Source organism: Tasmannia lanceolata, unplaced genomic scaffold (assembly GCF_043159265.1).
Source record: "Tasmannia lanceolata isolate RefF3 unplaced genomic scaffold, GAP_Taslan_0.1 ptg000020l, whole genome shotgun sequence".
NCBI lineage: Eukaryota > Viridiplantae > Streptophyta > Magnoliopsida > Canellales > Winteraceae > Tasmannia > Tasmannia lanceolata.
Genome location: NW_027518697.1, coordinates 19,222,863 through 19,248,532, shown reverse-complemented (window position 1 = coordinate 19,248,532; position 25,670 = coordinate 19,222,863). Strand labels below are relative to the sequence as shown.

Below are 25,670 nucleotides of genomic sequence, written 5' to 3'. Positions count from 1 at the left end.
GATGGAACCTTCCGATCCATATTATGACTAATTCTAGGGCTAGAGATGCTTACATGACATTCAGTGATGTCGTTGTATTTGATGTGACTTACAAAAGCAATAGATTATCGCTGTCATTTGCACCGTTTACAGAAGTGAACTATCATAGACAGTTGACATTTTTGGATCTGCGCTGTTAGCTGACGAGATAGAGGAAACCTTCACTTGGTTATTTGATCAGTAGTTGATGTACATGCATGGTAAAGCTCTAGGTGCAATAATAACTGATATGGATGTGGCTATGAGAAATGCAAGAATTTTTCCACACACCCGTCATAGGTTTTGTTCATGGCACATTCACAGGCATCTAGTTGAGCATGTTGCAGGAATGAGGGATTCCTCTAGTGATTTCAATCACGATTATAATCGGTGGTATTTTAAAAAAAAATAGATGACTGTGAGAAGGAATATCAACATTTGGTTTGTAAATATGAAATTGAGCAAGGTGATTAGCTATCTAGGATGTGGGAGCATTGGGAGCATTTGGTTTTGGCATATTGGCGAAACACATTCATTGCAGGAATGACTTCAAGTCAATGTAGCGAAAGCATGAATTCTTTCTTTAATGGATATGTAAACAATTCTAAAACGCATATGATAGGGTATTGTTTTAACGTCGTAAACGGAAGATGAAGAAGATTCCAAGTAAAAATATTCAAATGATGGTATGAAAATGAATAGCCCATTGAAAAAAGAGGCAAGGATATCCTATACGAGGAACATGTTTAACATATTTCATGATGAGTTGAGGGGTGGTACTAGCTATTGGTATGACCAGTTGAGCAAGGATAAGACCGTGAAAGAATATTCGGTAGGTCTCAGAAATTATGTGAAGAGTAAATGGTGTAGGGTAGTGTATGATAATTCTTATGGAGTGACTGTTACAGTTGATTGTGATAAGTTTGAGAGGGAATGGATACTATGCAAACATACCCTTCATATTATGGATATGAAACAATTGAAAAAGGTCACCGAGCATTATATGTTGAGATGGTCTATTGAGGCAAGATATCAATATAGGGTACAATATCTACAAGGCCACAGATGGCTACTGGCGTGAATCTATTTCAATGGTGGTGTCTAATCTCATGATGGCAACAACTGGTTGATGGACTTGGTACTGAGAAAGTTTTCAACAGGATGAGTGAATCTTGTGATATTCTTTTTGCTGAAGAAGAACAAAAGCAGAAAGAAAATCAAGGTAACTTGGAGGATAGTGGTAGCGAAGTTCAGTCAAACTTTTAGCGTGAGTCAAATACCTGATATTACAATTCGAGACCCACCAATTGCAAAGACCAAGGGCCGGCCAAAGAATCCAACATGTTTGAAATCTAGCATAGAGGCATCTGGATCCTAACCTAAGAAACGGAAGTGCAAATCCTGTGAGGAACTAGGACATTATGCCTCGACATGTAAAAAGAAGGCCAATGTTTGTTTTTATGCTAATTTAGTCTCTTGTAATTTTCTTAAACAACTATGATCATATAACAAAATTTAGGTTCATGTTTTGTGAGTATATACGATGAAAGTAGGTCATGTTATGTTAAATAACTACTTATTAAGTTATTGTGTTTGCTATTAGATGGCTACAAAAAAGCGGCTAGAGGAAGAGGAGAGAGGAAGAGGAAGATGAGTACGAGGAGGCGGAGGACGAGTAGGTATACATCATTTGCATCATTTTCTATAGCTACAATTTGGTATGCTCCTTCTATAGTAGTATTTAATTTGGTATTCTCTTTGTATGACTGCCATCGTTTAGCAGCAGATGTCGACCAATCAAAACAGACACAATGTTGGAAATGCTTCATTTGATTATAAGGTGTGGATGATAATACTACTTCTTTGTCCATTACCGATTATATTATTTTTGAAAGATTGTCATTTTTACCGTCTTTTTGATAAATCTATGTGCTTTCAAAAGGTTGGATTTTGGAGCATTGACCTTCTGAAGCATACTAGCTACTGTCGATTGGACCTTTTGGGCCATTGAATGAAGTGTGCTTAACAATTAGTCTGGTCATAAACTTGCATATTTGCGTGTTCTCTTTTGAGTTTGAGAACTGTTTTAGTAATGAAAACTTTAATGGAAATCAGATGGTTTGTATCCTCCAACAACATGTATATTACTGTATTCAATATAGGGAGCATCAGTATTTGGGACACCAGCTACAGTGTATCTTTTAAGCTATTCATCTTGGGACTGGACCCCACTGGGCTGCCTTGTGATGGCCCATCAAATGAACGGCCCTGATTGCCAAAAACATATGTAATGTGAAGAAAAATCAAAATATGTCTATACTCTTGGTTCTAGTTTTGTCCATTGTAATTTCTGTTGCCTATCTTTCGATTTCAGTGGATGCAAGGAAGAGCCAGGGAAAGAGTAGCAAACAGTTTGTATATATGTTATCTAATGAAGTTGAGGGGTAAACTTGAACCCAAGTCTGATTTGTTTGCAGGATGAGCCAAATCAACTCTGGAAAATCAAAATTTTGACTTTCGAAGAACTAAAAAGTAGAAAAAATCAGAATTTTTACTATTGAAGAACTAAAAAGTTGAAAAAAATCCATTTCAAAAAAAGTTGAAAAAAAGAAAGAAAACCATCATGAAAAAGATATTCACAGACTAATCAGCAACTGGGTAGCATAATCACGCTGGGTTTAGATCAAGTTGCAGGATTTCTTCCTAGTGGGGTCCAGTCCCATGATGAACAGTTTACTGGTGTTCCATCATTGCGTGCTTAGACAGACTCCTAGGACATCCGGGGCAAGTTTTGTGAAAGGATCGCGAGCACAAGCAAATGTTGTTGCTCAACAAGCTTTAATTACTGGTAAAGCATTGTAAAAGTAATCCACTCTGCATGGTTTAGATCTTACGCAATCGGCGTGCTCTCTTTGTCTCCAAGTCGAAACTTAACAGCCAATCTAAGACTAGGCACCAATAACTCGAGTGGGATGATAGCCTCTTCTCCATACAATCCTCTCTCGGACTTCTCGTTGAGTCCAATGAGCGAAGGCTTGAATCCTCTCGCCAAAACAGCACGAGGAAGCTTAGATGAAGCCATCTGAGTGGAATTTTTCTTGATGGTATCGAATTACCTTTTCTTAACCCCAAAAAAGTATAAATGGCTTGAAAAATAACCACAATATCCCACATCTCATAGAAAATGGCAAAATACCCTTTTCTTTAATCCATCCCTACTTCATAGGAATTAGGGATATTTTGGTTATTTTCTATGAATAAGGATACAATTTTCAATTTTCTATGAGGAGATATTTTTGTTATTTTCATGAGATGGGATATTTTGGTTACTTTCTACAAAATAAGGTATCGCGGCCATTTTCTATAAGATAGTCGTATTTTGGCCATTTTCCCAAGATACGGTTGCCCCGATTGCAGTTTAGGGACATGGATCGATTGGGGCACTCTTGCACTTGGGCTCTTGCAAGGGTGCCCTTCACTTTATTGATAATTTTTCATAAAAATACTAACAAACATGAACCAAATAGTAGAATTTTGAATTACAAAAAATTGATAATGTGAACCAAACAGTAAAATAAAATTGCAAGAAAAAATCCAGGTATGTTTCTCAATCCATCTATGAAAGTTTTATAATCCCTCCTAGATTGCTAAACACACCTTTCTTAAAATACACCTATATCTTGAATACAAGAGTTCGCATATGTAATTGTTGTTGCACCACCAACACTGAAACCATACCCCCCAAGAAATCCGGCGAGGCTAGTATGTCGCCGACTACCCCTAGCTCCGGAGACTCGCTAAACTCAGAGAGTCCATTGAGAAGCTCTGACTTTGAACTTTGTTTTCGGCCCGTCATCATAAGATCGTATCCATTACCCATGGAACGCATCACAGTAACCATCTCTGGTCCATCTTACACAACTTCCTCTCTATAGACCACACGCTCATTCGCTGCATTCCTGCATCTGAATTCCTCCAACAACTTGTTGTCAAACTGCATATCCCTCATCGAATCTTCTTTACTATTGGCCTGAAGGAACCTCACCACAGTGAGGCTCAGCCATTCTGGAGGCATAGGCAAGCACCTCCCGATCATCGTTCCCACCTATGAATATAATGGCGATGCTATACGAGAAATTATCTTGGGTGGCCCACATTGTGTTACCGACACCCCCCCGGTCGACAAGAACACCCACAGAACAAGGGGCATTTTCCAAGATGTTAGGATTTACAGTTCGCAAGGCATTGTCCATTGCGTCCATATTGCCGGTGATCGTCCGTTGCTTGTCAAAAGGAATAATTATGAGCTTTACCTTCTTATTCAAAGCAAACTTGCAGATATCTTCATGCATGCTCTTGTAAGGAGAAATTATGGTGAATGATTGGATGTATATTTGGCTGCCTTTGTGCTTCTTGTAATTTTGAAAGGCTTTCACGAAGTGCTCGTCGTTAGTTGGGTTCGATGATTTTCGTTGGGAATCATGGGCTACGAAAATAGGAATGGAACGGCCGACGAGTTCTAAATGGTGGAAAGCGTAGACACATATAGGGTTTTCTCAAGTGGAGTTGGAGGCTTCTAGAAGGGTGATGATGGAAGGTATGTTTTCGTCGCCATGGACACATTTTAGGATACCAATTTCGGTGCCGGACTTAGAGTGTTCAAACATTCTCCTATTATAGGCCAAGTTGCGCCTTGAATTTCCATTTAAGATGCTCACTAGGGGCATCATGACGGCCGTTATCATCACCTTCGAGAATGCTAGAGCCGAATAAGTACTTATGTTTATAAACTGAAAGAGTTAGTACAAGATCCGTAAGTAAAACAAGCATTTATTGCAAATAATAACAAACTTATACAAATGTTTAATGACTTAATCATGAAGCAACAATGTAACTTTGCTTGTTTACTTGTAAACTAATCGCAAATTAGTTTATAAATCAAAGATTAATTTTGATAAATTTTAAAATATTTACATATAACCGTATTTTCATTTGGTTTTGAAGTCAAAGATGATTATTTATGAATAAAATTTGTGTAATGAATTTTAATACAAGTAGTGTAGGGACTTACTGAAAATATTTTAAAATAAAATCCGGATTCTCAGTGACCAGAAAAACTAAGCATAGATGGGTGACCATCTAGCTTTCTTCATTTTTTGAATGAGTTTTAGGAGGACTGGGAAGACGCTGGCGTTATGGGGACATTCACTCCTTGTGTTCCCTACATGTGTGCTAAGCAGCACAAATTATCTAGCCCACATGTAGTGACAGTCCCGGGTGATGCCGCCGTCCATGGGAGTCCAATCAATATCTATTTTAGAAATCCTTTTACTAATGAGAGTCATGAAAACAAGAAAGTTAAACTGTGGGCACTAGCATTTCATCTCTCTCTCTCTCTCTCTCTCTCACACACACAGAATAGATGCATACGCGAAGTTGTATATATGGATACCCAAATTGCAATTGATTTAGGTGCCCAACTATCCAACTGTACACGCTTCGTCGAAAAAGAAAGAAGAGAAAATATAGAGGTATTTTACATGTTGGCCAACCCAATGACTATATGCGAACAACTCTAAAATGCCTCTGAAGTTCATGATGAGACCAAGCGATATCGAATCATTCCAAGGCATCTTGTAAAATAGGCAAGCTAATATAGTCCCCACCATCTTCCCAATGTATCCACTGCAGACGATGCAGACGATGAACTATAATGCCAACCAGCTCTTCCATGAAGAGAATGAAAACAAGCTGGTAATTGCACCCAGATTAGTGAAGCAAAATGGTAGAAAAATGGTGGTATTGATAGTCTCAAAACTTCGCACAATCGTCGTTCCCAAACGCATCCCGTCCGGTGTCGCCAGCCCCAAAAACAAAGCCCCATCAACTATCGACGCACCTATAAAGTCACAAAAGAACGTCACAACAATGCTTATAAGAGGATGGGTGCAATGTACCTCTTGTCCACTGGTCTACCAGTGGGTGTTTGTCGGACAATCGACTTCATCACGGGCCGACGACCGACAAAGATTATGACGATTAATAGTAAAGTCAAGGACGCTAAGTAGGTAATCAATACCAAAGCATTCCCCTTAGTACGTCTTAAGGCTTCGTTAAATACAAAGCCCACCCATGCAATCAAATTGGTGATCAATGATGCGGCCATGGCAAGTCGGCCTAGATCACAATTGAGGAGGTTTAGCTCGGCGAGAATAGGGTGGGCAACAGGAAAGTTTGTTGCTGCAATCGTTGTAGCTAAGAGCCTAAAGAATCCTTTGTAGGTTATGTCTGCCATTACATGTTTGCCGATGATGGAAGCCATAGAAAATATTGATACAAGAGCAAGGAGCCATCCAAAAAGAGCAATAACCACTGCCTTTCTTCCTGATCGCATTGTCAAGCTTGGGTCCGGCTTGACTCTGCTGACGAAAAGGAAAATAATGGTTCCAAATCGATTGCACATTATCAACGTGGGACCACTACTAGGCAGGAACACCCATTTGACAAACATTTTGTTGCGTCCAAGAAATGATGGGCCAAGGATGATAACGCCCTGGGAGGAATCAAGGAATCATAACATGTTCAAATAAAGAAGTAATAGAAGAAGAAGAAGAAGAAGAAAATGATGATGAAACTTGTCCAGAAAATTTTAGGAAGGGACCCTGGTCCTTAGATAAATTTCGGGTTAAAAAACTTACAATTATCTGTGAAACAATTTTGGCTTGTCTGAGTGGCTTGAGAAGTCGTTGGAGTATCTGTATGATAATTGTCATGATGAAGGCTTGTAAACAAGAGAGAGAGAGAGAGAGACATGGTGATTGGAAGGGTTATCACCATTATATACACCGACTGAAAAGGGTGCAGTCCGGGGAAAGCTCAAGGGTGGGGGAACCGTTGATATGTTTCTCTGAGCATGGAGGTGGTACGAGATGCTGCTCGTTGATTGCATGGTAATCCTCATTGCCAAAACTTTGATTGTGGTATCAAAGCATAGGTTGAAGGTTGATTATGGCTTCCAATATGTTGCAACCTCAACTTCCTCGATTCAATGGCAAGAACTACAATCAATGGAGCCTTCAAATGAAGGTTTTGTATGGATCTCAAGATCTATGGGATATTGTTGAGAATGGCATTGAAGAACTGGAGGATCAAGCGGATCTCACTCCACAACAACTCAATGAGTTGAAAGACAATCAAAAGAAAGACAAGAAGGCTTTGTTCTTTATCTATCAAGCGGTGGATGAAGTCATCTTTGAACGAATTTCATCGGTGACGTCGGCAAAAGAAGCATAGGATACACTCTATACATCATACAAAGGAGAAGACAAAGTAAAGTTGGTAAGATTACAAACCCTTAGATGTGAGTTTGATGCGTTAAGGATGAAGGATTCAGAATCGGTTGAAGATTTTTACAATCGTGTTATTTCTCTTGTGAATCAATTGAGAGTAAATGGTGAAGATATTCAAGATCGAAGGATTGTTGAAAAAATCCTTAGAAGTTTTACTCGAAAATTTGAGTATATTGTTGTTGCAATTGAATAATCAAAAGATTTAGCTACTTTATCCCTAGAAAGTTTGTTGGGATCGCTCCAATCCCATGAGCTACGAAAGAAGCAATTTGATTCTTCTCCTCTAGAACAAGTTTTTCAAACTCAAGTCTCTTTTAGGGGTGACTCTAAAGGAAGAGGAAGAGGAAGAGGAAGAAATTCTTTTCGTGGAAGAGGGAGAAATGGTGGAGAAAGAAATCAAGAATATGAAAAAAATGAAGGTGGTTCTTCTACAAGAGGAAGAGGGAGAGGAAGACCTCTATCGCAAATTCAATGCTATCATTGCCAAAGGTTTGGTCATACCATGAAGTATTGTAGAAAGACTTGGTAAATGATAGAGTTGTCAATGTTCGCTTCTGCAAAACTAAAGATCAAGTTGCAGATATTTTTACAAAGGTTTTGAAGACCGATACATTCATCATGATGAAGACAAAACTCGGCATGGTAGTGGTCTAGCTTAAAGGGGGCTGTTGGAAATTAATCTTAACCACTAGATCTTGATCATCTATCAACTTGACTTTCTTGGGACTCAAGTTACCTACTTTCTTAGAAGCTTGGAAGACAAGTCTTAACCATTTTTTGAAATTATGTAATGCTTTTATTTTCATGTGATTGTGTGTTTGTAGTGCTTAGGAAAGCTAATAGTAATTAAGAAAAGTCAATTTCGGATTTGTAAGGTAGGCTAAGTTTTAATCCATGTATCTTCTTCATATGTAAGTGTTTTTAGTGAAATTTGAAGGATTTTGAGTAGCACAACAACTTGGGTTACTTTCTTTGTGTGTTTGGCATCAAGAGAACAATCTTCTTCTCTTGAAACTCATCTTCTCCCTCCAACCTCATTGGTTTCATTCCAACAGATTGCCTTTTCCCCTCCTCCTTTCAAGTTGAAGTTCAAGAAAATAAAATAGAAGCAAGTGTGTGTGTGTGTGTGTGTGAGAGAGAGAGAGAGAGAGAGTGAGAGAGAGAGAGAGATGAATGGAGGAGAGAAAGAGTGGGGTGAAATGGAGGGGAGGGTAAGAAAGAGAGATGAATGGGGGAGACCCTTAAAGAGATGAAAAAAGGGGTAGTTGTTGGATCAAATAACAAGGGTGGTGCCTCTTTCACGAACATGCCCAATTGGGCACCATATAAAATCTCTGGGGAGAAAAAGGGTGGGGTGAATTTGACCGAATCAAAGTTTTGAATTGAAACGTGTTTTATTTAGAAGCATTTCTTGCATTCTTATCCTTGTAAAAAAAAAAAACTCATCTTCAAAATAAGGTTTTAAATTTCGGTTTCGGTACCTATTTCGGACCCCACCGAAATCTGAAATTTTGGTTCGAAATTTGATATTAAGCTTCGAAATTTGGGACTGAAATTCAGAAATTTCGGTCGAAATTTTGTAACATTTATATTTTTTTTAAATGCCATTTTCTCGAAATTTCGGACTAAAATTTGGTATTTCGCGAAATATCAAATTTCGGGAAATTTCGGTTTCAGTCCCCACCGAAATCCGAAATTTAAAACCATGCTTCAAAACTGAGTGTGAGACCCGATCCCGCGAGAGGGGTGGGGCGTGAGCCGCCACACTCTCTCTTGGTCTCTCGTACCCACGCGAATGGCGTGTGCATTTTTAATATTGACTTTAATTCATCTTTTATGTGAACTTGGGATCACTAAGGCAATCCGAATTCCACACAAAAGAGACTGACAGAGTCGCCACCTAGATGTGAGATCTAGGACTCGTAATTAACCAGAAATCTAGACTCGCTACCTGGTTACGAGAATGGAAGGTATGGGGATTTATCCACCACATGCACCATTCCTGTCCGATAATCGGTCTTCGATTCCAAAAGCTAACTCTTTTAAATTTATTTTAAATGGCTCATTCAACTCTCTGTTAATGTGCTAACTACGGGACATGCATCCTATGATCTAATTTCAATGTGAATCCTAAATGTGTATCTTGATTTATTAATTTGTCTGGATTCAATCTAAGTGAAAGTTCTCCTAAAATTCTAATTTCATGGAAAATCCTAAGTGATTTGATTAAGCATTTACAAGAAAATTAATATACAAAACACCACAATTTGTTGTGGTGCCGACTCGCGGTTGGTATGCCATCAGACATCCAAGCTGCCTACGTACCCAAGCCTCACTGGGATCAGAGTCGACGTAGTTCGGTGCACCTAAGCTAAGCTACTTATGCCTAACTCAACTAAGACACCGACCTAGATGGAATTGACTGTTTCAACAGTTTTAGAAGTTATTTAATTCAAGTTGAAGATTTTGTTATCCTAGGATTTCATCTAAGATGCTATATGATTCTTATCTAAATGCAAGTTGTTCCTTAGACTAATGCAGGTTAACCTACATCCTAGTTTACTAGGCTTGTCCTAGGGAAAGATTGGGTGACTAGTGTAACTAGACCTATGGCACGGTTGCTATCCATAGCAAGCGTCCGTGATGAGGCTGGACTCCTAACTTTATGACTCCCTAAAACCTAGGACACGACCTGACATAAGTGTTCCTAAGTTGGGCACTAATGGTTCTTATATCGGAAACCATAATCCAATGGTTCCGAAAGACTCGAGACAAATCGATTCAAGTTCTTGAAGTTAATGAATTTCAGATTTCAAGGATTTTCAGTTTCTGGACATTTAAAGATTACCAATGGTTCTAGGGTTCATCAATTTTCAGCCCAGAATAGCATCTAAGGGAGGGAATCGTGCGCTCTTTCCTTGTGCAATTTAATACTTAGGTTATAGCATCTTATTGCCTGGCATATCTCAGGATTTCCGTGGACAGTGAACCTCGGAGCCAACAACATGCTATAGCTTAAATATTCAAATTGTCAAAGATCGAGTGCAATTGGGATACGATTATGGATGCGCTGGCCATTTTTCCAGGGAAATCTAAAGATCCTAAAATTTATATTTTAATGGATTAAGGAGTTAATATGTGACAGAGATTTAAGGTTCTTTAGAGATTTTCATATGATTTTCAATTAATTTCGGATTTTCAATGAATTTTATCAATTTTAAACATATGAGTGATTTTACAAGTGAAACTGTTGCAAACGAATTCGAAATAAGTTGAAACTTCTACAGAAGCAAGATATGATGAGATGTAGCTTACTGGAAGATTTTTACAGATTTTTACATTAAGCTCATATTTAATTTTGATTTAACAATTAATTAATCAGATTGAAAAAATAACACAGAAACTACTAGAAATAGGAATCAAAATTCAATGCAATTTCTACACTAATAATATATAAGTAAAAATAGCATGCTGTGAGATTTTCATGAATTTTGGAAATCATTTACTATAAGTTTCGGATTTTTTAATTTTCAGACAAGATTATAAATTAACAATACATCCTATATGAAACAAGATCGAAATCACTTGAAAATTTTACAGCAACTAGAAATATGGAATATAAGACTACTGTAAAACGTTTGGGAATTTTATCTGTGATCTGATGTCTGTAAAAATTCTCCCAAGATCTGATAATTTTCAAAGAAAGCATAAAATAATATACCAAACCAATTCCAAAAATTCTCAAAAATTCATGGTAGAATGTATCAGCATTATATTATTTTCCTGCGAAATTTCATTAATTCTGGAATTCGTTTATTATATATTTTATTTTTCTTCGTCGAAAAGATATTTTTGAAGAGTTTTCTATTTTTAAAACATGATTTTCGAGAAAATTACGATTCCGGAAAACGTCCTCCAACCTTGTTCTGATGTGATGAACACAAGAAAAATTTAAAATTCCAAAAAATAGATCATCCTGAGATGGCTATTTTTTCGAATTTCGTAATTACTCAGCCAATATTTTAAATAAAATACCACTCTTCACTCAAATTCTAAAAAACCGTTGATCCAACGTCCGATCCGATCCGATCCGATAGTTATTTTACTCTATTTAGATAGATCGTTGTATTAAATTTCAGGACGAAACGGAATTGAAACACCCATGTAGATCATGATTTTAAGCACACACATTTAATGTTCAATTAAATTCATTTAAATGCTTAAAAATATGCAAAAATCCGAAAATATACCAAATAATTCTGAAAAATTCCGAGAACAGTGTACCTACCTACGGTGAAGATCCTCGCCGAATCCGAGAGCCGCAGAGTCCGAAAATCCCGCCGAAGCTCGATCCGCTCCGTCCTCTTTCTTTCTTTCTTCGTTTTTTTTTTTTTTTTTTGCTTGTTGTTCTTCTCACTGCTGATGGGGATGAGGTGGATGAGAGGGAGGCCGAGAGAGAGTAAGAGAGTAAGAGAGAGAGACAGAGACAGAGACAGAGACAGAGAGACCGAGAGAAAGAGACAGAGAGAAAGAGACCGAGAGAAAGAGATCGACAGAGAGGGAGAGTGAGTTTTGAGAGATGGACAGAGAGGGGCCAAGGGAGATTGAGAGAGAGAGAGAGAGAGAGAGGGAGAGAGGAGTAGAGAGAGAGAGAGAAACGCAAAAAAACAGAGCACGCTATGCTCTATTTTTTTATGTTTTTTTCTTTTTTATTTTTTTGTTAAAACCTGTATTGTGAAGGTGAAGGAGATGAGAGGGTGATCATGAGATGGACCGAGAGATGCAGAGAAACTGAGAGAGGGAGATCGAGGGTGGGAGAGAGTGGAGAGACCGTGAGTGAGAGGACAGAGGGATGGAGATGGAGAGCAAAACAGTGGGAGGGAGAAGAGAGTGGGAATCGGCTGCCGTTGGGATAGATGGCTCGCTGTTGATGTTGGGGTAGATGGCTCGCTGTTGAGAGAGAGAGAGAGATCGCCGGCCGTTTCAGAGAGGGAGAGAATGAGAGAGTGAGAGAGGGTGGGAGTAAAACACAAAAGCAGAAGGATAAAAAAAAAACGTAAAAACCAGGGGAGGTATCGAAAACAGCACTCTGTTTTTTTTCTTTTTCTTTATATATACTTTTTTTTGGCTTTGGTGGTTAGGTGTAGACGAGGGAAAGAGATGGGCTTGTGGGGAATGGAGATTAAAGGAAGAAGAGTGAGCGTGAGATAGTGGGGTAGATAGTGAGAAAAACAGAGACAAAGGATCGAGAGAGGGAGAATAAAAAAAAAAAGAGTGATAGGGATGGTGTGTGAGATATAGAGTGGTAGAGTGGGATAGATGGTGAGATGAGGAGGAGATGAACAGAGTGATGGGTGAGAGAGGAAAGACACAGAGGAAGAGATGGAGAGGGAGATCTTGAAAGACAGAGGAAGAGATGGAGAGGGAGATCTTGAAAGACAGAGGAAGAGATGGGGAGAAAAACACAGAGGGGAGATCGCCGAGGCAGAGGGAGATTGCCCTTTTGGTTTTGCCACAATCAATCTTCACAAAAACAGAGTCCCCTTCTTTTTTTTCCTTCGGCTTCTCCCCCTTTTTTTTTTACCGCTTGCTTTTCTCCCTTCAATGGTTTTTTCATCAGATCGTATATAGAATTCTTTCCTTTTTTTTTCATTCCTTCACGGCCAATGCTTTCCATAGCCAGCTCTTGCCAAAACTTCAATCCCTTGGAAAAGAAAACCTTGCTGTCTATTTCTATATACGTACATGCATGCCCTTTTCTTGCTTACCATGCTAAGAAAGAAAAATGAAAAATTTTTCCTGCATATTCACTTTCTAATAACCCAAAGTGGGCTAACCGAATATGGGTAGGACCCATTTGGAATGGTAGCGCGATACATGGATAATGGTGGACCCACAGACACATGGGTTGATGATGACCTCACCCACATCCAATACAAGTGAAGCTAGTGGGCCCCACTATAGATCCTGATGTGTAGAATATGATGCATCGAAAGGTGGGTCCTGCACATGACCGAATTCCCCATTGCGATTAAAATCCTTGCTTATAACATAATATGCCCCACTCCATAGGATGATCCGAACTACATAATTGATGGATCCCCACATGAATAATCATACCCTACAAATCAGCCATTGGATGATCCAATCCGTTCAATTAGGGGGCCGCAATACAAATGGGTTGGGCCTTCAAATCATTTTTCATGGGATGATCTGAGTCGATAACTTATAAAGCTGTGCCTCAAAGCTATTCCTGAGAATTATCTGCACAGCTCAACCTGATGGTTGCAACAAAATTGGTTGTTAAAACGACATCTCTGAGATCTTGACCGCTCCCTTGATGGACATCTTTATACATTAGATCGACATAGGTTCAACACTCATTTTTCATTAAAACCATATGCGGGCCCCCTGGTTGGTCCAAATTTAAGCAAATGTTCAATGCGGGCCCACCGACGGGTCCAAGTTCTCCCCTAGTTTGGATTCTTCGGAATAACCCTTCTCAACACTTAGTGAAAAGAAAAATACGGAACATTGCGGAAATGATCGGAAAGATTGAGAAAGCATAAGGGACGGACACGGGAATGGGAAACACTGAAGAAGACTAATAACAAGAACACTAACTTCTTTGTTGATTACAGCAGAGCAAAATGGGGTGTCTACACTGAGTCCATCAATATCACTTCTATAAATAGAAAAGGCTAAAAATATACTTTACCTGTTAGGTTGTTCACTAACCTACTCTTTTTAATGAACCACTTTTAATTGAATGTGATCGGGGCCGTTGATTTAACCAGTTATCTTATGGCCTAGCATCTCAATCAACTCGACGATTTTTAGCCTAATAATCAATCACCCTAATTTTGGGTTCTTCCAATGAAATCTAATATGTTCATTTTTGTAGTAAAATTATCGGTCTTCGTTACACATGCATGTCATCTTGAGGTACCCACAAAATTGGAAGTTATGAATAATCCTGGCCAGTACCCTCGTCCTTTCAATTTGAATCTCAGTCTTGTACATGTGAAGCCTTTCTATTATGTAATTGAGGGCGATTCCCTTTAACGGGCGAAGGTATCAACGCCCTTGTCCAGATGTTGCAGGAGCAACAAACCAAAGTCGAATCCCCGACCAAGGAGCTGAAGCTTCTAAAAAATCTGATCCACAGGATCTTCGATGTGCTCCTCCAAATAACCCGCCCTAGAAGAGAAAAACCATTCAATGGAAAATAGCTTTTCTTCGGCTTTGGTCCTTAGGATGAAATACTCCATCCCCATAATTGTCAATTTAAAATATTAAGAAGAGTAATTAAGTCAATTCATGTTTAAGCTCAAAGATTTTAACCTAAACTATAAATACTTACTTTTAGCCTTATTTCTTTTGAGAAACCCTAAATGAAGAGAGAGTGGCGGTGTAGACACCCCATTTTGACAAGGCCCTAAACCCGCGTATTCGAATGAAATCCCGAGGTCAGGCGGAAAATGAATGGAATTAATCCAAGCTGTGGGGCCCGCTTGTGTGGGGCCCGCTGGTGTGGGACCCGCTTTTGTGTGGGCCCGCTTGTGTGGGACCCGCTGGTGTGGGACCCATTTGTATTCAAAGACAGAATAAGGAATGTCATCATTTTCTTTTCTTTTTTAATAGCGTTTCGGTTTTCGTATGGCATCCAATGCCATGTGATGATTGTTTTTTTTATTTTTTTATTTTTATTTTTGCAAAAAATGGGAAATGGGGGGGACATGAGGGGGACAAGAACTCATCATGAGTTCCTCTCCTCATGATGAGTCTTCCCACTCATGATCTCTCTCTCGCATGAGGAGAGAACGAGGCAGAAGAAAAACACCAGAGAAGAAAAAAAAGAAACAAAAGAAAAAACCAGAGAGAGGGACCAGCAGGAGAAAATCAGAAGAGAAAAAAAAAAGAACAGAGGAGAACGAAAAACCAGAGGAAAGCAGCAGAAGAAAAAAAGAGAAGAAAAAGAGAAAATCAGTAGAGAGAGAGAGAGAAAAGAAAAATCCCAAAACCCTTCCCTCACTTCATCTTCTCCGATCGCACCATTGCCAGATTCCGGCCATGTCCCGGTTGGCTAGTTCCTTTGTAGTTCCGCTGAAATCCGATCACTTGAATGACAACACCTGGTTACCAGCAAATGCCTAGCCCATAAGAATCAAATCATCTTTTCAGGTAAGGGTTTTACTTATAATTTTTCTCATTTCTTCTTGCAAATTCATCATGGAGTGCTGCTGTAATTCTTGATGATAGGAAGAGTCTGGTACTTTGATTATTTTGGTTTTGAATAGGTCTACTAGTTTTCATTTCTTTTGTTCTAGTTGATTTGTCACAGCATATTGTGTGGGGCCCGCTTGTGTGGGACCCGCTTTTGTGTGGGGCCCGCTGGTGTGGGGCCCGCTGATGTGGGACCCGTTTGTGTGGGGCCCGTTTGTGTGGGGCCCGTTTGTGTGGGACCCATTTATGTAGGACCCGCTTGTGTGGGGCCCGCTGGTGTGGGACCCGCTGATGTGTGGGGCCCGCTGATGTGTGGGGCCCGCTGATGTGGGGCCCGCTGATGTGTGGGACCCGCTGTGTGTGGGGCCCGCTGATGTGGGACCCGCTGTGTGTGGGACCCGTTTGTGTGGGACCCGTTTATGTGGGACCCGCTTGTGTGAGGCCCCGCTGTGTGTGGGATCTGCTGTGTGTGGGACCTGCTTATGTGGGGCCCGCTGATGTGGGACCCGTTTGTGTGGGGCCCGTTTGTGTGGGGCCCGTTTGTGTGGGACCCGCTGATGTGGGACCTGCTGTGTGTGGGACCCGCTTATGTGGGGCCCGCTGATGTGGGACCCGTTTGTGTGGGGCCCGTTTGTGTGGATTTCTTCTTTTTTTAGAGTCTGTCATAGAGAGTTTAGGATTCCGTCCTTCCATCTTTCAGAGTCAGTCTTTAGCATAGGAGTCAGTCCTTCAGTCTTTCAGGGGTCTGTCCTATCATCATAGGGGTTAGGATTCTGTCCATCCCCTCATCCAATCACGTGATTTTATTCACTCCTGCAAGGTATAGGATGCTGTCCAACCCTTGCAGAGTTGTTATTCTGTTCATTCCCCCCCGCAAAGCATAGGATGCTGTCCAACCTTTGCGGGATATCAGGAGTCTGTCCTCCACTTGTGATGATAGGATTTTGTCCTCTTGTGTCGAAAAAAATCAAAAACATCTGAAAAATCAAAAATCTCAAAAATCTCGAGTCATTAGAGTGTAGTTAGGAAAATCTGTTCCGAACTACGGATGGCTTGATCCCTAGCTGAGGGGTACGTAGGCAGCTCAGGCGTGCTGCTGGCATCCTGAGTGCACCAACCTTTTTTTTTATCCCCCTTTTTTTCTCACCTTTCCTTCCGAACTACGAATGGCTTGATCCCTAGCTGAGGGGTACGTAGGCAGCTCAGGCGTGCTGCTGGCATCCTGAGTGCAGTCACCATTATTTTTCCACTCTTTTTATACCACTTCACCATTTTTGTAAATATTTCTCAAACATTTCAAAACAAAAGCAAAAAAAAAATGGGCAAGGACGGTGATTGCCAGGTCACTCGGAGCCCTCTTTTCATTCCATTTCCGGTTTTCATCGTGGTTTGCCGGTTTTATCGATTTTCCGACGTTTTTATCGCGTTTTGGGACGGGCGACGACGTAGCGTGGCCCCTTCGCAGGGATTGTCCTCGCTGAGCCCAACGATAGGCTATGACGATCGTGAGACCTATCCGATCTTCAGCGGATCAGGATTGTTGAGTTTGATTCATTTGAATCGCTCCCTGAGCCTATCGTACGCTCCTTTTTATCTTCCCTGGCATTCTCGGTCTTCATGTACCGTCGATTTATCGATTCATTTCTTTCCTCGCATCTTTTGTTTATCGTGTGTTTGTCTTTGGTTCCTTGTGTGTTTACTTTCAGCTTGCTTATTATTTGTGCGTTTAGTTTCACATGCTTAGCTGTGGCTATTTACTGCTTTTCTGTTTACCATATCTGATATTGCTTGTTTAGCTGTAGCTATGCATGAAGATGTTACTGCTTTCCTAGATGTGATGGGTTAGGAGTAGATGCGGTGAGTTAGGATTTGGATGTCTATTTTCTTTTGCCCATCCCCGGGTCATGCATGCTTAGATAGACGTTTTCTCGGGGATGCTCGTTCCCATTTCACATGATTTTCGTCCAAAATTCTTCAAAGTTAATAATAAATGGCATAAGAGACCAGGTGCTCGCACTTGGGCGAATTGGGGGCGCCTAACCCCTTCCTCATTCGTCATCAGGCACGGACCTTTTATATCTCTGGTTATCTGTTGCGACAGAGCACAGCATGGGATCCAGGGCCCACTTCCTTGGATGACGACTCTTTCTTTATTCGAGGTGCGTCTCGAATCCGGGCTGGTCCCCGAATCGAGAGGTATCTCACTTCACATCGCCGCTCATGCTGTGAGGGGCACTCTTTCGAGAGTTCCTTGGCGGAGCTCTCCTTCACGTGGATGATCTCGAGACTCGTCGTGGGGGCACGTCCCCCCGGCCCGTCTCGGATCGCGGGTCCACAGGCTGGCGACTCTGCTGGGGAAATTTTGAAACATTGCCTAACTCTGTAAAAATGCCATTTTTAATTAATTTTGAGGAAATTTGGGTCAAAACCAAGTTAAATGGGAACTTTATCGTTAGAAATCCAGGGGCACCAAGTAGGTGCGTAAATAAAACAAGGGATTCACACACTGCACATCATGCATTATCATATTCTTTATTTCTTTCATTATTTTCCTTATTGGCCTCAGGGAATAGATATGACGCGCACCAGATGGGAGCCGTTGTATCTATTTCCTAGCTATGGGTCGGAGCTGCAGCCGTAGACTCTGGGTGTGCTGGTGTTCTACAGCAGCCGATGAGCAATGAACATACTCTGTATAATGCTGGGTGTGCTGGCGTTATACATCAAGGGTATGGTCATAAGCATAGTACCCTGCAGAAATGCCTGGGCCCTACTTTTATTTCATTATATTATGTATGTATATATTAGTTGCTCCCTTTAGAACCAAAATTAGGGAACCCTTGCTAGGACACTTTATATATGTACTCATATAGGACGAACATGTGTTGCTTACACATGTGAAGCCTAGAGTTAGGAGCCTTGTCCCATTTGTAGACTAGGATAGCTCACCTTGCGTGGCTACAGCGCGGTCCTAGTACACTCATCAGTCTGTCACGAGTCGAGACCTCCTTGGCTCCGCTAGATTAGACTAGGGTTGGTGCCCCTGGTTAGGATGTATATATATGTATACATATTTGTTATTAGATTAGGGTTTACTTCCTAGTTAAGTTTTCCTTCATAATCTAATCAATTATTCTTCTCTATCCATTCTGTGGATTATCATCAGATGCTTGGCTCTCTTAGCCATGATCTATCTCCCATGAGTCTGATCCTTTGATTGATCCTGATCAGACCGTGTTCCACATGTCGATTGTGAGTCTATCTTGCCATTATCATTATCGGAGTGTGTGTTCTTGCTGAGAACCCTGCTTTATCTTGACCATGACGGCATACTCTTCATGTTTAGTTGCTGAGACCCTCCTAGTATAGCCGTTATGCTGCCAATTTTTTTTTTTAGAACCCTTGAGCGTAATCATTATCCTTTTGGGTTCATTGACAAACCATGTGCTTACCTTACCACATCTCCTAGTATAGCTGTTATGCTGTCGAATTTTCTCCGAATACTTTGAGTGTGGTCATCATCCTTTTAGGCTTGTTGACGAACCATGTACTTGTCGTACCACATCTTCATGTACAGTTGTTATGCTGTCGGATTTTTATCTAAGGGGAGGATGTCTTTGTGCTGCCTTTTGTCTCAACTTGCACATTACATTGCTATGTGATTAATTCTCATTGAGCCTAGTGTTTATGATGTCCATGACAGGAGTCTTAGTCACTCGTCTACCATCAACCCCAAAAGAGCTTTCATCTCTAAACGCGCTTGGTCTAGCCCGCTACCTGATAGAGAGGGATCCCCTCATCATTCTTGAACTCAAATGCTTCTGAGAACCCTGCACATAACCGTGTTGCACCTCCTACACCCACCATGGGAACCATTTCACCCTTTCAACCCTTCATGGATCTCGCCACCTTTACCTGTACCACTTCTGGGCTGAAAAATGATTGAAAAAAAATGTCAGAGCTTGAACTCCTTGAAAACATCATACCAGAGAAGGCCTTGCCATTGTCAGGTGCTAAAGAACAATTTGAGCTGGATCAACAGAAACCAAAGAGGCCCTCTCTTCTGAGATTCTAACTCCAGGATTGCTCTCTCCAATCATTATCAATGAAGGCACGTTGTCCCTGAACTTTCAGCGCCAATCCGTTGCCTCTGATGAAGTATCTCATCTTTGAAACTTGCTTTGAAGTGTGTATACCAACCCTCCTGTCAAAGTTGGTAAGTCTAACCATGTCAATATCAATTCTAAGTATGTTGTGTTTTGTGGTCTCTCTCATTGTGAGCCAATGTCCCATCTTTTGTTGAATTTGATGGAGAGCCTATCGTGGCGCGTCAAAAATCAATGTATGTACTTCAAACATTCAATGCAACGAACATTTGATTCCAGTGTCGTCAGTATTCTTGTATATGTTCACTCTTGGATCTAATGTTAATAAACAAATTAAGACACCCTCCTCGGACGAGGATGCCGATGAAATTCTCCTCGAGATTTGAAAGCTGATCAAACGAGGGGAAGAGCGTCGAGCAAAGCCACTCGGAGATGAAATCGATACCGTGGATAGTGGTATCCAAATCCGAAACTCGGGAAATAAGGATTGGCAAAATCTCCCGAAGAGCGCAAAGAATCGCAAACGAGGGGAAGAGCGTCGAGCAAAGCCACTCGAAGATGAAATCGATACCGTGGATAGTGGTATCCAAATCCGAAACTCGGGAAATAAGGGTTGGCAAAATCTCCCGAAGAGCGCAAAGAATCGATAAACCTATTTAGAGGGTTCAAATAAGTGTTGCTTGGTCCTATGAGGATAAACCGGAAGCGTATCTTGACACTGTTCAACGTGAGTCACCCTCAGCTTCAGACATCGGGTCGAAAAAGCGAAAATTTCAAACGAAGAATACCAGACATCAAGTGAAGTTAATGAAAAATTGAGAGAAGACTTTCGGACAACAAAGTCATGAGCATAGAACATGAACCCCAAAAAGAATACTTGGGCTATACATTTCGATGGAATTCTAAGTCAAAGTAATCAAAGAGTAAGGGCATTCCCGCATTTCAAGTGAAAAAAGAAGAAAAATGAACAAAAAAAAAAGATAGAATCCCGAGAAGAAAGAAGAAGGGAGCATGCCCCACGTTAACTCCTCAAAACGTCAGAATCGCAGGAAGTGGAGCTGATAAATATATTGAAAGATTTCATAATCTTTAGCATTCAGAGAAGACCCAGAGTCGTAATCCCGAATATCAGTGCGAGATCACAAAGAAAAAGTGGGAATTCAATCAGTCTAGCTTGCACAGTGCAGATGAAGTCTTGCCAGGAAATGCCGCCAGACTCCTCAAAAAAAAAAAAAAGAAAGAGAAAAAAGTTCAAAGCCATTGAACCTTAGCCATTCAAGAAGCTTGTATGCCAAAACACCAGAAGGCCATCCTTGGACGCCTGAGCCTTAAATGCCAAAATCCCAATTTTAAAAAAAATCCTTTTGCAAACACCTTTGAGCCTCAACAAAATCAAACATTCTTTTCAAACACCCACAAACCAGGGGTAGTTCGTTCCGAACTACGTCTGACCTGATCCCTTTCTATAGGGTACGTAGGCAACCTGATCAATTCAGGTTCGGTCAACCTTGGGAATAAAAGTCAAATTATTCCCTTTCAACCTTTGGAATAAAAATCAAAATATTCCTTTTCAACTTTTGAGCTAAAAGCCAAATCATTCTGTTCCAAACCCCAGCAAACTACGCGGACCTGATCCTCCATTTTTGGGGTACTTAGGCAACCTGACCAATCCAGGCTCGGTTGAAACTTTGAGATCCAAAGGAAATATCCAACCCTTTTGAACCCAAACACACCTAGAAAGTCCTTCTGGTGAACAAGCAGAGGTTCAAAGTCAAAAAAAATAAAAATGATGGAGTCTGAAGACCCGCTAGGCTGAAAACCCGAGAGGGCGGTCTAGGCAAAATTTAGGGTCATTCACCCGCTAAGTTGACAACTGAAAAGTCGGCTTAGGCAAAAGTTAGGGTATCAAGCCCGCTGGATTGAAAACCCGAAAGGGCGAACCAGGCAAAAGTTAGGGCAAGCGGTCCGTCAGATTGAAAACCTGAAAAGGCAATCTGGTCAATGGCATTGACTTCCAACGAAAAAGCGAATCATTGAGATGGAGAAACAGTCTTCAACCAGCGTAGCGTAAAATCTCGGAGTCCAAGTAGTGCCAGCAAGCTTACTTTAGCATTCCTCTAAACTAGGGGCATTGAAACCGAGCAATCTGAAAGGGATAATAACCATGACATAAGCACCGAAAGAGGAGAGTAGTGCCTCTTGACACGGTCTTCGAAATACTCTAAGAGTGGCTAAGCCATACCCTTGAAAAATAACACATCAGATCCAAGAGCGAAGTCGAAAGCGAGTCGAGTCCTTCGAACAACAAGAGTCTTCTTTGATTGAGTCCTTGGAAATCTGTTCCTCCATATTTGTGTTCCCTTTCCTTGCAAAGTCCAAACTGTCGGGTGCTGGAAGAATGGGAGCGTGTCCTCCAAAATGCAAAGAAAATTCAGAGTAAATTCTGGTTTAGGTATCAGAAGGGGCGAGAGACATCTTGTTCAAACCTACCAGAGACCTTAAGCCTCCAAAAGTGAGCAATGCGAAAGAAGGGATTCTCAGACCCAGCCATCATGGTGATTGTCCTACTCTCTCCATACAAAAAAAAACTGTGCAACCTCAAGCCTTCATGAAACGAAGCATCTTTTCTTCAACCATCATTGTCCTGCCTCCTTAAAACTCCTGTCATGGAAACACAATATACTAGGGGCATCTTTTATGACTTGTGTCATAAAAGATGTCAAGCAGTCAAGCACAAAGGCAATCAGTGCCAATGTCTCCGGCAAGTTGAGATGAGAGAAGCTCGAGCACATCTCGAGTCAAACCTCCAAATTCCCCGGCTAAGCCTACTCCATAGTCAGCTCATCAGCAAAGCTAGTCCCCAATGGAGTCTAGCATCTATTTCCCAGAGTGTCCGCTAGCAGCTGCTCAAAGCACTCAACTCCCAATAGAATCCAATTCTTTCAAAAATGGTCAATACCCAAAATCCCAGCAAATCATGTGAGCCCGGTCCTCAGCAAGGAACCCGCACTCCCATTTTCTCGGCAAGAGACAAAGCAATTTTCAAAGGAATCAATCTGAATCAATAAATCAATCAATCAAAATCAAAAGAAATATCCATCCCTTCCAAAGACCCCTGAGGCATCATCTGTGTAAGACCCCTGAGGCATCCCTTCTGTGTAAGACCCCTGAGGCATCCCTTCTGTGTAAGACCCCTGAGGCATCCCATCTGTGTAAGACCCCTGAGGCATCATCTGTATAAGACCCCTGAGGCATCCCTTCTGTGTAAGACCCCTGAGGCATCCCATCCGTGTAAGACCCCTGAGGCATCCCATCTGTATAAGACCCCTGAGGCATCATCTGTATAAGACCCCTGAGGCATCCCTTCTGTGTAAGACCCCTGAGGCATCCCATCCGTGTAAGACCCCTGAGGCATCCCATCTGTGTAAGACCCCTGAGGCATCATCCGTGTAAGACCCCTGAGGCATCCTATCCGTGTAAGACCCCTGAGGCATCCCATCTGTGTAAGACCCCTGAGGCATCATCCGTGTAAGACCCCTGAGGCATCTCATCTGTGTAAGACCCCTGAGGCATCCTATTCGTGTAAGACCCCTGAGGCATCCCTTCTGTGTAAGACCCCTGAGGCATCCCATCCGTGTAAGTCTCCCTGAGAGCACCCACCAAAGTCTCCCTGAGAGCATCCAACTAAAGTCTCCCTGAGAGCACCTCACTAAAGTCTCCCTGAGAGCACCCACCAAAGTCTCCCTGAGAGCACCCAACTAAAGTCTCCCTGAGAGCACCCACCAAAGTCTCCCTGAGAGCATCCAACTAAAGTCTCCCTGAGAGCACCTCACTAAAGTCTCCCTGAGAGCATCCAACCAAAGTCTCCCTGAGAGCACCTCAACCAAAGTCTCCCTGAGAGCACCCCACCAAAGTCTCCATGAGAGCACCCTCACCAAAGTCTCCCTGAGAGCATCCAATCAAAGTCTCCCTGAGAGCACCTCAACCAAAGTCTCCCTGAGAGCACCTCAACCAAAGTCTCCCTGAGAGCACCCCACCAAAGTCTCCCTGAGAGCACCCTCACCAAAGTCTCCCTGAGAGCACCCAACCAAAGTCTCCCTGAGAGCACCCAACTAAAGTCTCCCTGAGAGCACCCAACCAAAGTCTCCCTGAGAGCATCTCACCAAAGTCTCCCTGAGAGCACCTCACTAAAGTCTCCCTGAGAGCACCTCACTAAAGTCTCCCTGAGAGCACCCAACCAAAGTCTCCCTGAGAGCACCTCACCAAAGTCTCCCTGAGAGCACCCAACCAAAGTCTCTTTGAGAGCGCCCCCAACTAAAGTCTCCCTGAGAGCACCCAACCAAAGTCTCCCTGAGAGCATCCAACCAAAGTCTCCCTGAGAGCATCCAACCGAAGTCTCCCTGAGAGCACCCAACCAAAGTCTCCCTGAGAGCACCTCACTAAAGTCTCCCTGAGAGCACCCATTCCGCTGTATTCATCTGTCAAGATGCTGTCTTCTCAGATCCCGATTCAGGAATGATCATGATGCTGTCTAATCATTCCGTTGTGTTCATCTGTCAAGATGCTGTCTTTTCAGATCCCGATTCAGGTTTGATCATTATGCTGTCTAATCATTCCGCTGTGTTCATCTGTCAAGATGCTGTCTTTTCAGATCCCAATTTAGGAATGATCATGATGCTGTCTAATCATTCTGCTGTGTTCATCTGTCAAGATGCTGTCTTTTCAGATCCCGATTCAGGTTTGATCATGATGCTGTCTAATCATTCCGCTGTGTTCATCTGTCAAGATGCTGTCTTCTCAGATCCCGATTTAGGTTTGATCATGATGCTGTCTAATCATTCCGCTGTATTCATCTGTCAAGATGCTGTCTTCTCAGATCCCGATTCAGGTTTGATCATGATACTGTCTAATCATTCCGCTGTGTTCATCTGTCAAGATGCTGTCTTTTCAGATCCCAATTTAGGAATGATCATGATGCTGTCTAATCATTCTGCTTTACAATCTCCAAATCCCTGAGTGGCTTAATTAGATGCTGTCTAATCATTCCATTCTGCAATTTGTGAGAGTCTGTCTCACTCCCCCTTGAGAGTCCATCTCAGTTTTCTTTTCGAGATTCTGTCTCGTCAATCCATCTTATCATTCCCTCTCGATGAGAATCTGTCTCGTCGCATCAATCCATCTTATCATTCCCTCTCGACGAGAATCTGTCTCGTCGATCCATCTCGTCACGCCCTTGCATCACTTCCGTTCGAAATCTTGGGCCAGTCAAAATGTGTTGTCTGCTCGGCTTTGGCTTTCGTGCGACAAGCACACTCTGCCAAAGAGGGGCATCTGTAGACACCCCATTTTGACAGGGCCCTAAACCTGCGTATTCGAATGAAATCCCGAGGTCAGGCGGAAAATGAATGGAATTAATCCAAGCTGTGGGGCCCGCTTGTGTGGGGCCCGCTGGTGTGGGACCCACTTTTGTGTGGGACCCGCTTTTGTGTGGGCCCGCTTGTGTGGGACCCGCTGGTGTGGGACCCATTTGTATTCAAAGACAGAATAAGGAATGTCATCATTTTCTTTTCTTTTTTAATAGCGTTTCAGTTTTCGTATGGCATCCAATGCCATGTGATGATTGTTTTTTTTATTTTTTTATTTTTATTTTTGCAAAAAATGGGAAATGGGGGGGAGATGAGGGGGACAAGAACTCATCATGAGTTCCTCTCCTCATGATGAGTCTTCCCACTCATGATCTCTCTCTCGCATGAGGAGAGAACGAGGCAGAAGAAAAACACCAGAGAAGAAAAAAAAGAAACAAAAGAAAAAACCAGAGAGAGGGACCAGCAGGAGAAAATCAGAAGAGAAAAAAAAAAGAACAGAGGAGAACGAAAAACCAGAGGAAAGCAGCAGAAGAAAAAAAGAGAAGAAAAAGAGAAAATCAGTAGAGAGACAGAGAGAGAAAAGAAAAATCCCAAAACCCTTCCCT

At 41.7% G+C, this 25,670-nt stretch overlaps 1 pseudogene; it reads right to left on the bottom strand.

Annotated features, from left to right (window-relative positions):
- Positions 1-3,691: 3,691 nt before the first annotated feature.
- LOC143853855 (cation/H(+) antiporter 15-like) lies at positions 3,692-6,791 on the bottom strand (annotated as a pseudogene).
- Positions 6,792-25,670: the final 18,879 nt, after the last annotated feature.